Source organism: Scardinius erythrophthalmus (assembly GCF_964197995.2).
Source record: "Scardinius erythrophthalmus genome assembly, chromosome: 1".
Taxonomy (NCBI): Eukaryota; Metazoa; Chordata; class Actinopteri; order Cypriniformes; family Leuciscidae; genus Scardinius; species Scardinius erythrophthalmus.
In genome coordinates this window covers 20,224,717-20,240,310 of record NC_138221.1, presented here as the reverse complement: position 1 = coordinate 20,240,310, position 15,594 = coordinate 20,224,717, and the positions used below count along the sequence as shown (strand labels likewise).

General features: G+C 38.5%; 1 protein-coding gene across 1 annotated transcript in view; it reads right to left on the bottom strand.

Moving 5' to 3' along the window:
• The window catches only part of LOC308699868 (uncharacterized protein), a 34,057-nt gene extending 29,464 nt beyond the window's left edge, over positions 1-4,593 (bottom strand). Inside the window, exon 1 of the mRNA XM_081381004.1 lies at positions 4,502-4,593. The gene's annotated coding sequence lies outside the window, so the exon portion shown is untranslated. The remainder of the gene's footprint in view (positions 1-4,501) is intronic.
• Between the last annotated feature and the right edge of the window lie 11,001 nt (positions 4,594-15,594).

Below are 15,594 nucleotides of genomic sequence, written 5' to 3'. Positions count from 1 at the left end.
TAAAAAGTTTTAGTTATTAACGACCGTTCACTCTAAACTTCTCCTTCCATTGACTTCACACGCATGTGAAAGTGGGACACAAGAAACACAAGATCATGTGAATTTCACTGAGAGAAAGAACACACATGTTTGCAGTAAAGCGGAGTATATTGTAAATTTGTACATTTTGGAATTATTTAAAGGGGTCATATAATGGTACATGCACTTTTACAAGTTGATTGTACTGAAATGTGTGTTGGCAGTGCCTGTACACAACCATCATAAAATGATAAAAATCCATCCAGTGGTTTTTTAAAAATCTCCTTATATGTTTGACCCTCTCTGAAAATCAAGCCGTTCGATTTTGTGACGTCAAAAAATCGACGCCCCACCCACTGTTGTGATTGACAGCAGCGTTTCAACACAGACCCGCCCTCGCTCGTGAGCGAGCTGTCTGTCATCATAGTCTGCGCGGACATTGATATGCTGGAGAAGAATGGCGTCGTCTAAGCTATTGTGGCGTTCTGTTCTTGGGTGTAATAAGGAACACAGCAGTCATTTTGATGTTTTGATGGAATATTCCCAAAGCATTGATGCGGGGATTCCCTCAGGATTCCCCACGATCAATATCCATGCTGTCATGTTTGCACGAATCATTTCACCAGACTGCTTTACAAACGAGGGTCAGTATAAAGCTGGTTTTGCTAAGAAGCTGCTCCTGAAAAAAGGATCGGTACCAACTATTCGTGTTCCTGCTGAACCTCCAGAAGAACAAGTGAGTGTAACGTTTTATTGACCTTTATATTAATCTTTATATTAATCTTTGCAAATAGCTTGCACGCTTCACGATGAATGTGGCTGTTAACACTCAGGGTACATTACGGCATGTTTTCTATGTACGACGTTATCAATATAATTCATAATCCCACGTTTATAATGAACGACGCGTTATGGTTATTGTGTTATTGTGTTAGAAACGGTGTGCGCACAGAACAGAGGTCGGGTGAGCAAAGCTCGTTATCATTTGACACATGCACTTAAACGGGGTGCTGAAAACAGAGCTGTTTTTGACCAGGTAAAATTAGTGTTTTCTTACAATACTAATGAGAATTTTTAATTAAAGTATATTACAAACTTTTAATTTAGACCCTAAAGAATCATATTAGCTTGTACAAAAATGGCATTATATGACCCCTTTAAACTAATTTCAACTTCAAACTACTTTAAACTTCAAACTTTCTGGTCCCGCTTTCTCAAGCCAACTTAAAGTTTGTCTCAACAAACTTTTTAATCTAGTTATTATTTGTTATACATGTTTGTAAAAATAAGCACACAATTCAGGTCAAAATTCTGGTAACATTGTTACAAATTGTAAACCATATATAAAATAAATGTAAAATAAATCAGTTAAAATATTTAAATTTAGTTTGTCCTGATGTTGACAATCAATATAAAACCTGCCTTTACTGACCATTTGTTTAAAGGGCACCTATTATGCCCCTTTTTACAAGATGTAATATTGGTCTTGGGTGTCCCCAGAATGTATTTGTGAAGTTTCAGCACAAAATACCTCACAGTTAAAGGGATAGTTCACTTTGAAATTAATTTTTGATATGTTTTAGCTTACCTCAAGGGCATCCAAGATGTAGGTGTCTTTGTTTCCGCAGTAGTTTCAATTTTGATATTTTTAGGTCAAACCGTTCTTGTCTGTCAGTCATATAATGCAGGTCTATGGTCACTGTCTCAAAACACAAGCACAGAGTCCAAATTAAAACAATTCCCCATCGTCCAAATGAAACAATTCCCCATCATAAGTACACATTGATGGCCTAAGACACGAAACGAGCGGTTTGTGTGAGAAAACGAACAGTATTTATATTGTTGTTATCTCTTGAACACAGCACACGTCCAAATGATCTGACGGCGCGGGCGGGTATAGATATATACATAGATGTCGCCTTGGCTACTGCAGTTCATTGGAACGAAACCGTAGCAAAGCGACATCTAGTGTATATATCTATGCGGGTATAGATGTATACACTAGATGTCGCCTTCGCTACTGCAGTTCATTGGAACGAAACCGTAGCCAAGGCGACATCTATGTATACATCTATACTCGCCCGCGCCGTCAGACCATTTGGACGTGTGCTGTTTTCAAAAGCTAAAAACTATATAAATACTGTTCGTTTTCTCACACAAACCGCTCGTTTCGTGTCTTAGGCCATCAATGTGTACTTATGATGGGGAATTGTTTCATTTGGACGATGGGGAATTGTTTTAATTTGGACTCTGTGCTTGTGTTTTGAGACAGTGACCACATGCATTATATGACTGACAGACAAGAACGGTTTGACCTAAAAATATCAAAATTGAAACTACTGCGGAAACAAAGACACCTACATCTTGGATGCCCTTGAGGTAAGCTAAAACATATAAAAAATTAATTTCAAAGTGAACTATCCCTTTAATTTATTATAACCATTTGAAAATGTCATTTTTGGGGCCTGTTTTAAAAAGAGCTGTTTTGGTGTATACCACCTTAAATGTAAATGAGCTGCATAATCCCCGCCCTGCTGGACCCAGATGATGAAGAGAGTCCGGCACAGAATAAACACGAATGAGAATGGACCAGGGCATCTCGGAATGTTTTTTTAAAGGGGGGGTGAAATGCTCATTTTCACTCAATCTCCTGTTAATCTTGAGTACCTATAGAGTAGTATTGCATCCTTCATATCTCCAAAAAGTCTTTAGTTTTATTATATTTATAAAAGAAAGATAGGCTGTACCGAGTCTTTCCGGAAAAAAACGAGCGGCTGAAGGCGGGCCGTGTGGGCGAAGCTAAAGCTGTGCTAACGCGCCGAGCTAACAACACACAGAGACAATAGAAGCAGTTTTACTCACCGAACCTTTATCATTGTGACTGCTCGATCCTTAAGCATTAGACGATCTGCAAATCCGTCGATCTGGGCTTTGTTTATAAAACAATCATCGTCGAAATGCAGGGAACAAACAGTCTACACAACTCCGTTTATGCTCAGGAAAAACAAACTCCATCCACTGGTCCCTTAACGCTGGGTTCTTTGGGAATCTGTGCAGGGTTGTCTTGCCCTGGCAACCAAAAACCCACTTCTTTGGTGACATTGACTTCCCTAAAGCCGAGCACAGCGCTTTGATGGGCATACTGCTTTCGCTCTCTTGCTCTGGTCTACGAGTGCGCACGCGCCCGCGGTTCTTCCGGAGAAGTGCCCTTAGGACCCATATAAGGAAATTCCGTTACATCTGACGTCACACATGCCCATACTCGAAAAAAACTTTCCGAAACTTGTGACAAACCGGAAAGAGCATTTTTGGCACAGAAATACTCCCTCAAACGTACAATTTAATTTTTGAAACTTTGTCCATGTTTAGCATGGGAATCCAACTCTTTAACAGTGTAAAAAACTCAGTATGCATGAAATAGCATTTCACCCCCCCTTTAATACATTTATGTACTTACAGAGTTTTAATCGCGTCCCCTTTGCAATTATGGATGTGCAACACACACACACACACAAACAAACAAACTGTGATAACTTTCGCGCAATTTTTATGAAACTACACACACGCTTATGTGGCAAATGTGAGAAGATGGCTAACGTTACAGAACCAGAAAACAAATGCTGCAGGGAGATATAGACGTTTATATACTGTCTATGGAGATATTCATTTTACATTTGTGATTGCTGCAAAAAACAATGCATGACATAAAACTGTCTGACGTTATTTGTTGATCCTATGACGACGACAATAAATAGCTTTATACGCATTTATTGTTACTGCTGACATCGATTGAAATGACTATTTGCTCATAAATCATAAAATACACTTACTTCTTCTGGAGGTGACGTTGGATCGCAAACAGTAGGCAACGATCCACACTTGAGGATTAACTTTAACCCTTGTTCACTAAACAGAAAACCTCGTTCACTAGTCAGAAAATTATTCTTGTATTTAGGAAGTTTAAGTGGCGCCTTTTCTTCATAAATAAAATCCATCCGCTGCGTTTTCAGTGGCTCTGATGTCAGTGAAGACTATTATGTCCATTCTTACATCTCACAACAGAACACCTACACTTCTTAGGAGATATTACCGGATGTCGTTGAAACAATGGAGGATGGTGTACAGATCACCGAGGGCGGGGTCTATGCCAAAACCAGACTGTCAATCAAACACGTCGGTGGGGCTTAGCACAATTCTACGTCATAGTGAGGGCAATCTTAGAACAGCTCGTTCTGAGACAGTGCTTGTGATTTATGAAAACTACTGGGTGGATTTTTATCATTCTAGGGTGGTTTTGCTCACACACTGCCAACACACATTTATGTTTAAACACCATGTAAAAGTGAATTTTGCATAATAGGTGTCCTTTAACTTTTGCAGCCATTTCACAGTTAAATGGTTTATCTAAATGTGAAGAAGTGCTTGAATCTTTCTAACATGAATGTTCTTCAGCATCATGAATGAATGAAGAATAAACACCAACCTCTTTGTTCTTCAGGATCTTCAGTGTGTTTCATTCTGCAGGGTTCTGGATCACTCATGTTCTCACTGTCCTCTTTAATAAACTCAGTCTTTACAGATTTCAGCTCTTCCTGATGCTTTGATGCTCGTCTTTACTTGTAGCTGATGGGAATATTCCAGCATTTATTGGTGAATTGCAGTGGGAGGAGCTTTACTGATGATGAATTACAGTGGGAGGAGCTTCACTGATGATGTGACTGCTGTGGGAGGAGCTTCACTGATGTTGAATTACAGTGTGAGGAGTTGATCTGCAAAAATCAAACATCTATCAGTTACTGAGTTTGTTATGCTCGTGGACAACAGAATATAATAATGTAAATTCTTCCAAATATAAATAATGGTAAGAAAAACAGTTGAAAGCATAAACAGAAATAAACATAGGCTACTGTTAGATTTGTGCTAAGTGGACATGTGCCGGTAATGCGATAAACCGCGGTAATGAATATGCACAATATTGTTATCGGAGGCACTTCAAAATTACGTGAAAAATAATAGATCAGAATTTATATTTATAAAACGTGCATTAGCTTATTTTCCATCAAACGCTTAAACAAACACTGCGTATGTGCTGCGCGAAACACGTGTGCACTCTTATGTAAACAATCCCCACATGCAGAAGCATTGTGTGCATGCGGCGCAGTGCATACTCTAGTCTAATGTAATGAATCCTCGCATGGAGAAGAAGCATGGCGGAAGGAGAAACGCTGCCGACGATTTATCCCCCTTCTAAAAGCAGGGCTGCCAACTCTACGCATTCAGCGTGAGACTCGCGTAATTTCCACTTTTCACACGCTCTCGCGCCACACATCCATTTTTTCACCCAGAGAACAATCATGAAGCAAAGAGGACTGACACCGAAAGACTAGACAGAGCAGGTTACTTATGATTAGGGCTGTCAACGAATATTTTAAATTCAAATATATATTCGAATAGTTTTAAAAAACAGAATTTCGAATATGAAAATTAATATTCGAATGTGGAAAAACGCGCCCGTGGTAGCAAGAGGCGCTGCTGTCTGCTTGGCGAGTGGGCGCGCTGCCTGAGGGGTCAGGGACAGGTCACAGGAAGAAACATTACTAAAGTGTAGGCTACTGTACTGACTGAATAGATATTGCATGAATAAGGTAGGTTAGATACAGCAGTTTCATGCACTGCAGGCTTCCACTGGTTTGATTATTTACTGTTTCAAGTCAAGGAAAATTTCCATGTTTACCACAGCACAGCTCGCTCGAAACGTTCAATGTCGGATTTGCGTCCACCGTGTCTAGTTGGACGCTTGAACATTTTGAATCCATTCGCGCGTCAAAAGCAAAAGTTTGAAGCAAAACGGACGCACAGAGAGCGTGACGCCTCATTCGCGCCGCAAGACCTCCAGCGTCTTTGACTTACATTGACTTAACATTGAAATCACTCGTGCCAGACGCTCTATTCGCGTTTGGTGTGAACGCAGCGTGAGGGCGAGAGAGAGAAAGAGTACCTGCGAGTGCGAGTGAGTGCGAATCACCATTAGGTGATTTACTCGATTTTGTGTAGGTAATACGTTGTCAAATATGTGACCCTGGATCACAAAACCAGTCTTATGTTGCAGGGGTATATTTGTGGCAATAGCCAACAAAACGTATGGGTCAAAATGATCGATTTTTATTTTAATGCCAAAAATCATTAGGATATTAAGTAAAGATCATGTTCCATGAAGATATTTTGTAAATTCCCCACCTTAAATATATAAAACATTTATTTTTGGAAATGGATGCAGCACTATCGCCAATAGAAATGGACAACTTTAAAGGCGATTTTCTCAATATTTCGATTTTTTTGCACCCTCAGATTTCAGATTTTCAAATAGTTGTATCTCGGCCAAATATTGTCCTATCCTAACAAACCATACATCAATGGAAAGATTAGGCTATGTATTCAGCTTTCAGATGATGTATAAATCTCAATTTAAAAATAATTACACATAAGACTGGTTTTGTGGTCCTGGGTCACATATGTTTAAACTTAAACTACCTATACAAGTAGTTAAGTCTCTTTATAATTTGTCCTGTTATTGACGTAATGTGCGTCATTGACAAAATGTGCAACCAGATGTTCGAATATATGCGTTTTAGAGGGAATAATCAAACGTCATTTTTGAGCAATTTTGACAACCCTACTTATGATATTCAAAAAATTAATCAGACCAATGTCATCTGCAAATTATGCAAGACCACCGTTGGTTTCTCTATGTTTAAATATTTAACACTTTGCACTATTTTTATTACACTTTATTAAGCATTTCTTACGTATTCTTTAATTTTGCACCTTAATGTTAAGAGATAATTGTTAAGTGTTCATTGTGATTTTTGACTTATGCTTACATTTTAATTATTTGAGTGTTTTCCATGGTTGTTTTGGCATTTCTGTCTTTATAACAGAGGGGATTATAATCAGAGGAAGGTTAAGTTTAAAATAAAAATGTTAAATGTAATATATTTTTCTCCTGGTCCTTATTTTAAATAGGTCATAAAAATATCAATAATTATCGATATCGACCAATATAAAATGCTAATTGTACCTGAATGAATTTAAAATTAATTTACTATATTTCAGATCAATATATTTGTTTTCCTTAAAATTGTATTTAACACTAACTTTATTCTCATCTGAATTATAAATAATTGATTTCTGTATAAAATAATACTACCATTAAAAATATTGTTTTCTACATTGACACATTCTACATTGATTTTTAATCAATGTAGAATGTGTAATTTAAAAATAAACAGATTAGTCCTCTGTTTGAGGACAAGAAATGAAAACCAATGCATGATATATGATGATATATGTCCAAAAGATGGCACCGACAGACTGTTTTTAAATAGGGTTGGATAAATATTTTTTTGCTTTTAAACCGTGTCTGTGATTTTGGTTGGGTGACAGTTGTAGCTTAGTTTGAAAAGAGTTTGACAGTTTGACAAAAGCACAATGTTGTGTTTTATTGCGAGTGTACACAAATATAAGTAAACACTTTGCTGTTTGAATGATGTCCTGTATGAACAAAATGACGGAGTATGTTTTTATGTTTCCACTGTTCGATCGCGCCCGCGCTTCTTTCACAGACACACACACAGATACACCCAGACACACACGCACACACAACATATTCCAGCATTGCAATCAAAAAACTGCAATTGACATTGCAGCCTGTTCATTATAGCCACGGAGCTTCAGAGTTAAGGCGGAGCTACAGATTAGGAGTCCCTAAAGAACCCGCATATCTAACAGTAGTTCTGCATTACATTCATTAATTTGCACGCAAGTTTTATTTATTTGTATACCGTGTATTCTCCGTGTATATCCATGCACCGAACCGTGACGCCTGTACCGTTTCGGTTTAATACGAATACATAGGGGTGCGTTCCACCCCTAATAAAAAGTAACAATAATACTAAAAACAATATTAAATAAAAAAATTTAGTCTTCACTGATGTCGGCTGGGAGAGAATTTCAAAGCTTAGGAGCATAGACAGAAAATGCTTGATCACCCCTAAAATGAACCTGTGTCTTGGGAACAACCAAGAGACCACTCTGAGAGGAACGCAGATTATGACGAGGTGTGTAAGGCATTAATAAATCAGTCAAGTACTGAGGAGCCAAATTGTGCATAGACTTATATTCCAACATCAGGATATTAAAATCAATACGGTACATGACAGGTAGCCAGTGCAGAGACTCCAAGATAGGGGTGATATGATCCCTTGCCCTGACCCCAGACAATACTCTAGCAGCCGCATTTTGTAGATATTGCAGTTTGTCAATTGATGATTTAGATACCACAGCTAGAAGACCATTACAGTAGTCGATACGTGAAAAGACAAAAGAGTATCAACCTCTCAGCAACTGAGAAGGACAACATAGGATGTAAACATGCTAAATTTCTGAGGTGATAAAAGGATGTCTTAACCGTATTCTGCACAAAAGGCTCAAATGACAGAGTGGCATCAAATATGACACCAATATTTTATTTGAATTTGCTCTGAAACTCCAAGGCAACACAATCAACAGATAGAGTAGGAGACCCAACCTTTCGCAGTTGATGAGGAGATCCAAGGAGCATAACTTCTGTTTTTGAGCCGTTTAAAGACAGAAAATTATTGGACATCCAAAAGAGACCACGCTGTAAGTTCTTCCTATTACACACACACACACACACACACGACCCACGTCAGTATAGAGTTCTCTTTCGGGCTTGAACAAACCATTATAAACACAAATTATGTCAACATGTCCATTTTGTCAAGTGTCCTCATGGGGCTGTTTACACCTGGCCACTTCATGCGTTGTCTCCGATCATTGTCAGATTGTCGAGTTCACGCGCGTGATCATAGGTACTAAAGCTATGCGCGTGAACTCGACAATCGACTACTATGGACTTCGACCGAAAACAGGATGTAAATACAGGTATGAGCACTGGCTGAAATAACATCATTTTTATTCATATCTTTCACATCTACTACAGTCAGATTCATCCGTGTTAACTCTAAAGTAGGGCTGAACGATACATCGAATTTTCATCGTCATCGCGATATGAATTCGCGCGATGAACACATCGCAACAGACAGCCTGACACGATGAATAATGCCTGGTTCAGATTACAAGATTTTTGTGTCTGTTATGATAGTCACGGAGTCAGATTAGGCCACGTTTTTGACTCCTAAAATCTTGTCGTGTTGTGGACAAGAAACATGTCAGACTACACGTTGCTTTCCGACCAGTCATCGCATGCCGTCACACTCACACATTCACTCGCACGCACACACACACACACACTCACTCGCGCTCGCTCACTCACTCACTCGTACTCACACACACACACACACACTGTTGCTCGCGCTCGCTCACTCACTCTCGCTCACATACTCAACCCGTCATGGAGGACCGTTAAAAAATTAAACATGCGTGTAAAAAATTAAACATTAAACATCATCTTTCTGTCATGATGTTGTGAAGCATCGCAGACGCGACGTAGGTTGTCGCCCACTATGACACACTATACGAGATGAAGCGATCGAATCTTGCGTCCTGACGCCCGCTGTCGTTTACGAATCCCCACAACACCCATACGTCAAACGGATTGTGCCAAAATCACGCTAAAATCGTGTAATCTGAACCAGGCAGGTAATAAACGTTTGACCTATCACGCAAAGAACCTATTAAAGCACTAAGACATGGGAACAGCATAGCTAACATTCACATTTGAATGTTTATCGCAAGTCATATCGTCATCGCAATATTAAACAATCTTATCGCACATCGCAGCTTTTCCTCATATCGTGCAGCCCTACTCTAAAGGAATCGCTCACATTGGCTGGGCACTTGACACATCAAGGATGTTAAGAGGGTAAAAGCAGGTTTAAAACTTGCCATATTGAAGTCAACAGGGTGCAAATTTTAAAAAGAGGATAACACGGTGTAGGCAACACCGATTTTTGTAGTTGTTCTCTGTACTGACAGCACTCCAAATGTACAAAAAAATGAGCTCAATGTTAAAATTGACCGGAGTTCTCCTTTAACATCACATTTTAAAAACTTTCAAATAGAGTAGGGCTGTAATCTCCCAGTCTATTAGTCGATTACATCAGTGTTTACCTATTTTTTGCCGCGTTCATTTCATCAGGTGGAAAGCACTAATTACTAATAATGGGGGTGTTTTCAGAGCACCACGTTTCACAGGTAACAGTCTGTCTTTAGAACACCCTCCTTGTTTTCACTTCTTTTGGATTAGCCCAACCCACTGGAGAAGAGAGACAGATAGATTGAAGAAAGTAGGCTACTAGAAGGTTTGCTGAATATCATTACTTGATCTGGTTTGTTTAATAAACATTCTTTTTTATTATAGTGGACGTGCCTTTTGTGTTTAAGAGTAAAAGCTTTAAGTTAATAGTCTATTCGTGTCTCAGCCGCGAAGCTGAGCTCTTATGTTCAGCCTCGCTCTGTGCGAGCTGCAATGAAATGATAGTGTCTGTCAGTTATTATAATACATATGACAAAAACAATTGTCTAAATTATGTTGCATATTTCTCAAAAGTTCTTGTGATGATGATATCACTAGTTGACAACTAGTACTAGTTTCAGAAATCATAGGCTATGATATTGCGCGCAGATGCATGTGATGCAACGCCGCAGAGCCAACAGACTCATGTGTCAGACTCATTTCAGTGCAAAATAATTATGTCAAAAACGATTTAATATACTGCAACTAGCCTACTAGTTTTTTATGTTTATTTATAATTCATTTAGGCGGACAACAAGGCTCCCAAGTACTGTGCACAGTGCGCAGCTAATTAATTTGACGTTTTTTTTTCCCCTAACGTCATTTTTAGTCGAAAATTTCAGGACTTTAGTCGACCAAGATTTTCTTTGGTTGATTACAGCCCTAAAATAGAGAAAATGAAAGTGCAATTATATTATCACTTTGCATGAAATAAGACTCAAAAGTCAAAAGTAGATAAAAAAAAACTGTGTTTGCATTTAGCCTCTGATAACATCAAATTCAGAAACTGAGAAAATACAAGTGTGGACTAGTTGTGCTCTTTGATTAATTTTGTTACTTCACAAACTGCATGCAAAAAGAACAAAAAAAATATCTCAAATTGAGCTTGAGGTGGTAAATTCCTAATAATGTAAGTTTTTTAGGTATTTTAATAAGAACTAACACGATCGTTATAACGGTGTTTGAACAACAAAACACATCCAGTTGCACATATTTAACAATAGGAATATCATATACTGTATTTCCTGCTATAGCTAACAAATTTGTGAAATTTTTAATAAAAAAGGAAATTGTCAGAAATAAAGTATTCCAACATGAAGTGCCTTTTTGTCTCCATCCTTTTATTGGGCGTAATGAATAAATAAAACAAAAGGAAAGAAAGAAAGAAAGAAAGAAAGAAAGAAAGAAAGAAAGAAAGAAAGAAAGAAAGAAAGAAAGAAAGAAAGAAAGAAAGAAAGAAAGAAAGAAAGAAAGAAAGAAAGAAAGAAAGAAAGAAAGAAAGAAAGAAAGACCAGCATCGGGAAGCCAGGAAAATAGCTCAGCTCCCCAATATTCTGGATACAGAATATATAGGCTAGTTAAACTAGGCTATACATGGGAGTATCTCGATCTCATCCAATAAGAACATAAATGACATCATAAGTATCATTTACTGTATACTGTTGTATAAGATATCTATAAATGGTCGATATCCGCTGAATTCCCCTTCTGAGCCTTGGGGTCCAAAAGGCTTTTCACAATGTTATACCATGCAATACATAGGAAGAACAGGACCCTCTTTCCCTGGTCCTTCTTAATATGAAACAGATGTGCATTACATACTTACAAAGGAATGTGCAAGCAATGCTTTCTGCTCTGGACAGGCTGAAGAAAAACTATATTTCTAACAGAAATAAAAACAGATAATCAGTCATTCAGCGCTATTATGGCTGCGGTGTGACAAGCAATGAATGACCATGGGAACCACGAAGTGATACTACGATCTAAATAACGGTTGCCTATGTTGTTAGAAATGACTATTTACCAAGGTATGCGGCGCATCCCATGCAACAAGAGACTAACACGGTTGCCAAATTGCTAATTGCTTTATGTTACACTTACTCTCGCATCAGCTGTTGTGTAAACAGTAGGGGTGTAACAGTTCACAAAATTCACGGTTCGGTTCGATATGATACACTTGTGTCACGGTTCAGTTCGTTTTTGATACAGCAAAAATAAAGTAATGCTAGAGAAATTTCCTTAATTTATTTATTTATTTATTTTATTTTATTAAAACTAACATCATAAAGTATGATTTTTTTTTTTTTACTTTTGAGCAATTCTGGAGCTATAATTGACTCTTCTTAGGAGCATATAAATCAAAACAGTTCCTTGGAAAAAATGAAATGTAATATTGTAGTAGTTATAAACAAAGGTTTATTTTAGCCTAGTTCAGATTAACATTTGAGGGCAGCAATTGTATTCATAATGTCAAAATAAAACCGACGTAATGTTACTTGAAAGCATTATAGCCTACTATTCCTGCCAAACATGGTTGCATTTAGTGTTATTACAGTAAATCCATGGTAAATGTTGCTGATCGGTGGACACTGGATAGTTCATTCATGGCACAATGTTTCTTCCTGGTTTCCACGTCAGCGCTGTTTGATCCATTAATAACAGAGAAATGTGAATGTTTCTCACTAGATCTCGCAGCGATGTTATTACTTCAGTGGCGAATTCAAATTATTTATTTACTGGATCTCTTGATCAAGATCGGCTCGCGCTGCACTGGTCCAAACTGATAAACAACAGTCCTTCAACCACACAATAACGAGCAGTTTCGTTCCGCTTGCATTACATTTGCCATTTCATGTTGGGCAATGTTGTGGTCACGCCGGCGTCTCTTACATTATGAGCACGCTTACCACGCGCCTACATTTGAAATAACACAATTTTGGTCAGCAGGAAAAAATGGCCTACACAGTGCACGTCTCCGCATTTGCATACGTGCAAGTGTGCGCTATGAGCACAGTAGCATATAGCATAGATATCATATAAAGGCTAGATGTCTTAAGGCGGAGTCACTTCCGGCATCACCGGCGGCCATCTTAACACAGGGAAGCCGTGAATTAAGGTGAGTGATCAGCACACACACAAATCCTCTTATCTAGCTGAAATCTTGACGGATTTACAAACAGTTTGGTTTCTTACAAACGTTATTAACGTGGCTATAATTCCGAATGCTTGAACATGTATGTTATAATTATTCATATGTATGCAGTGTTATCTCTGATGTTTATAACAAACTAAACCGTTTGAAAATCGGTAGAAAATTGAGCAAGTTATGGTTATTTAAAAGTACATGCACCATGCTACAAGTGAGCAAGCACACTGTGGTAAGATGGCCGCCGTGTGCGGACGTCGACCTCCATTGGCTAGCAGTGCGCACGAGACATCTAGCCTTTATATGATATCTATGGCCTATAGCCTAACGGCTGACTGGAAAAGAACCTCTGATTTACCGGAAAGGTGAAAGACGTTTCAGCGTACACTTGCGTGACTGCCTGGTGGTTCCAATTGTGCTGGGTTTCTTAAGTAGTCGTGAATCGCCTCTCATAACATAACATGCTCTAAACACACGCACGCATAGTGGATTTTATTTTTTAATCGCGGCTTTGACCGATTACGTAATCGTGGCATCCGTAATCGCAATCGCGATTAGAAATTTTATTAATTGTGCACTGTGCAGCCCTACTCATTAAAGGGCACCTATTATGCCCCTTTTTACAAGATGTAATATTGGTCTTGGGTGTCCCCAGAATGTATTTGTGAAGTTTCAGCACAAAATACCCCACAGCTAATTTATTATAACCATTTGAAAATGTCATTTTTGGGGCCTGTTTTAAAAAGAGCTGTTTTGGTGTGTACCACTTTAAATGTAAATGAGCTGCATATCCCCGCCCTGCTGGACCCAGATGATGAAGAAAGTCCGGCACAGAATAAACACGAATGAGAATGGACTAAACGTCTCGGAATGGTTATTTGATACATTTATGTACTTACAAAGTTTTAATCGCGTCCTCTTTGCAATTATGGATGTGCAACACACACACACGAATTGTGATAACGTTCATGCAATTTTTTTAAACTACACACACACAAATACTGTGATAACGTTTGCTAAGTACAAACGATTTTTCTTTTTTTTCTTAAGTACAAACAAAATTATATTTATGCCAGGGGTGCTGTTGCGTCATGTTGACATTACTTGTCGTACAGGTGCTTATGTGTTAAATGTGAGATGGCTACAGAACCAGAAAACAAATGCTGCAGGGAGATAGACGTTTATATACTTTCTATGGAGATAGAACAGACGTTAATTTATTTACATTTGTAATTGCTGCAAAAAAAATGATACGTGACATAAAACTGTCTGACGTTGTTTGTTGAGACATTCTATGACGACGACAATAAATAGCTTTAGACGCATTTGTTGTTGAACTGGCTGACATCGATTGAATGACTATTTGCTCAAAAATCATAAAATACACTTACTTCTTCTGAAAGTGACGTTGGATCGCGAACTGTAGGTAACGATCCACACTTGAGGATTAACTTTGACCCTCGTTCACTAAACAGTCAGTCAGAAAATGATTCGCGCAAACATAAACGTATTTAGGAAGTTTAAGTGGCGCCTTTTCTTCATAAACAAAATCCATCCGCTGCGTTTTCAGTGGCTCTGATGTCAGTGAAGACTACTATGTCCATTCTTACATCCCACAACAAAACACCCACACTTCATAGGAGACATTACCGGCTGTCGTTGAAACAATGGAGGATGGTGTACAGATCACCGAGGGCGGGGTCTATGCCAAAACCAGATTGTCAATCAAATCACGTCGGTGGGGCTTAGCGCAATTCTACGTCACAGTGAGAGCAATCTTAGAACAGGGCGTTCTGAGACAGTGCTTGTGATTTATTGAGATTGTAAAACAACTACTGGGTGGATTTTTATCATTCTAGGGTGGTTTTGCTCACACATTGCCAACACACATTTATGTTCAAACACCATGTAAAAGTGAATTTTGCATAATAGGTGCCCTTTAAAGGTGGGGTATGTAATTCTCTTTTTTGACCATTTTTTCAAAATCACTTGAAATCCTATTCCTAACCCACTTACAGCCACTGAGTTAGAAGCACTGAAAAGAAAATTAAGCAATTTAATCATCTGTGGAATGGGCAGGACTCGAAAAACTCCAGCCAATCATTTCCAAGACCACCTAGAATCATTGGACAGTAAGTGCATCAATCAAACGGTCGTACCATACCCCCTCCCCCCATCCATGTCCATGTTTTTCAAATGGGTGGAGTAAAAGGAAAGAAGGTAGGACCATTTGAGTTGTGTATTTTCAAAATCTGCCGGCCGTTTTGCAAATCACATACCCCACCTTTAATTGAATCAGGTGTGCCATTTCAGGGTTAAAACAGAAACATGGTCTATTAGGGGGTCCCTGCAGGAGACGTTGAGAACCACTGTG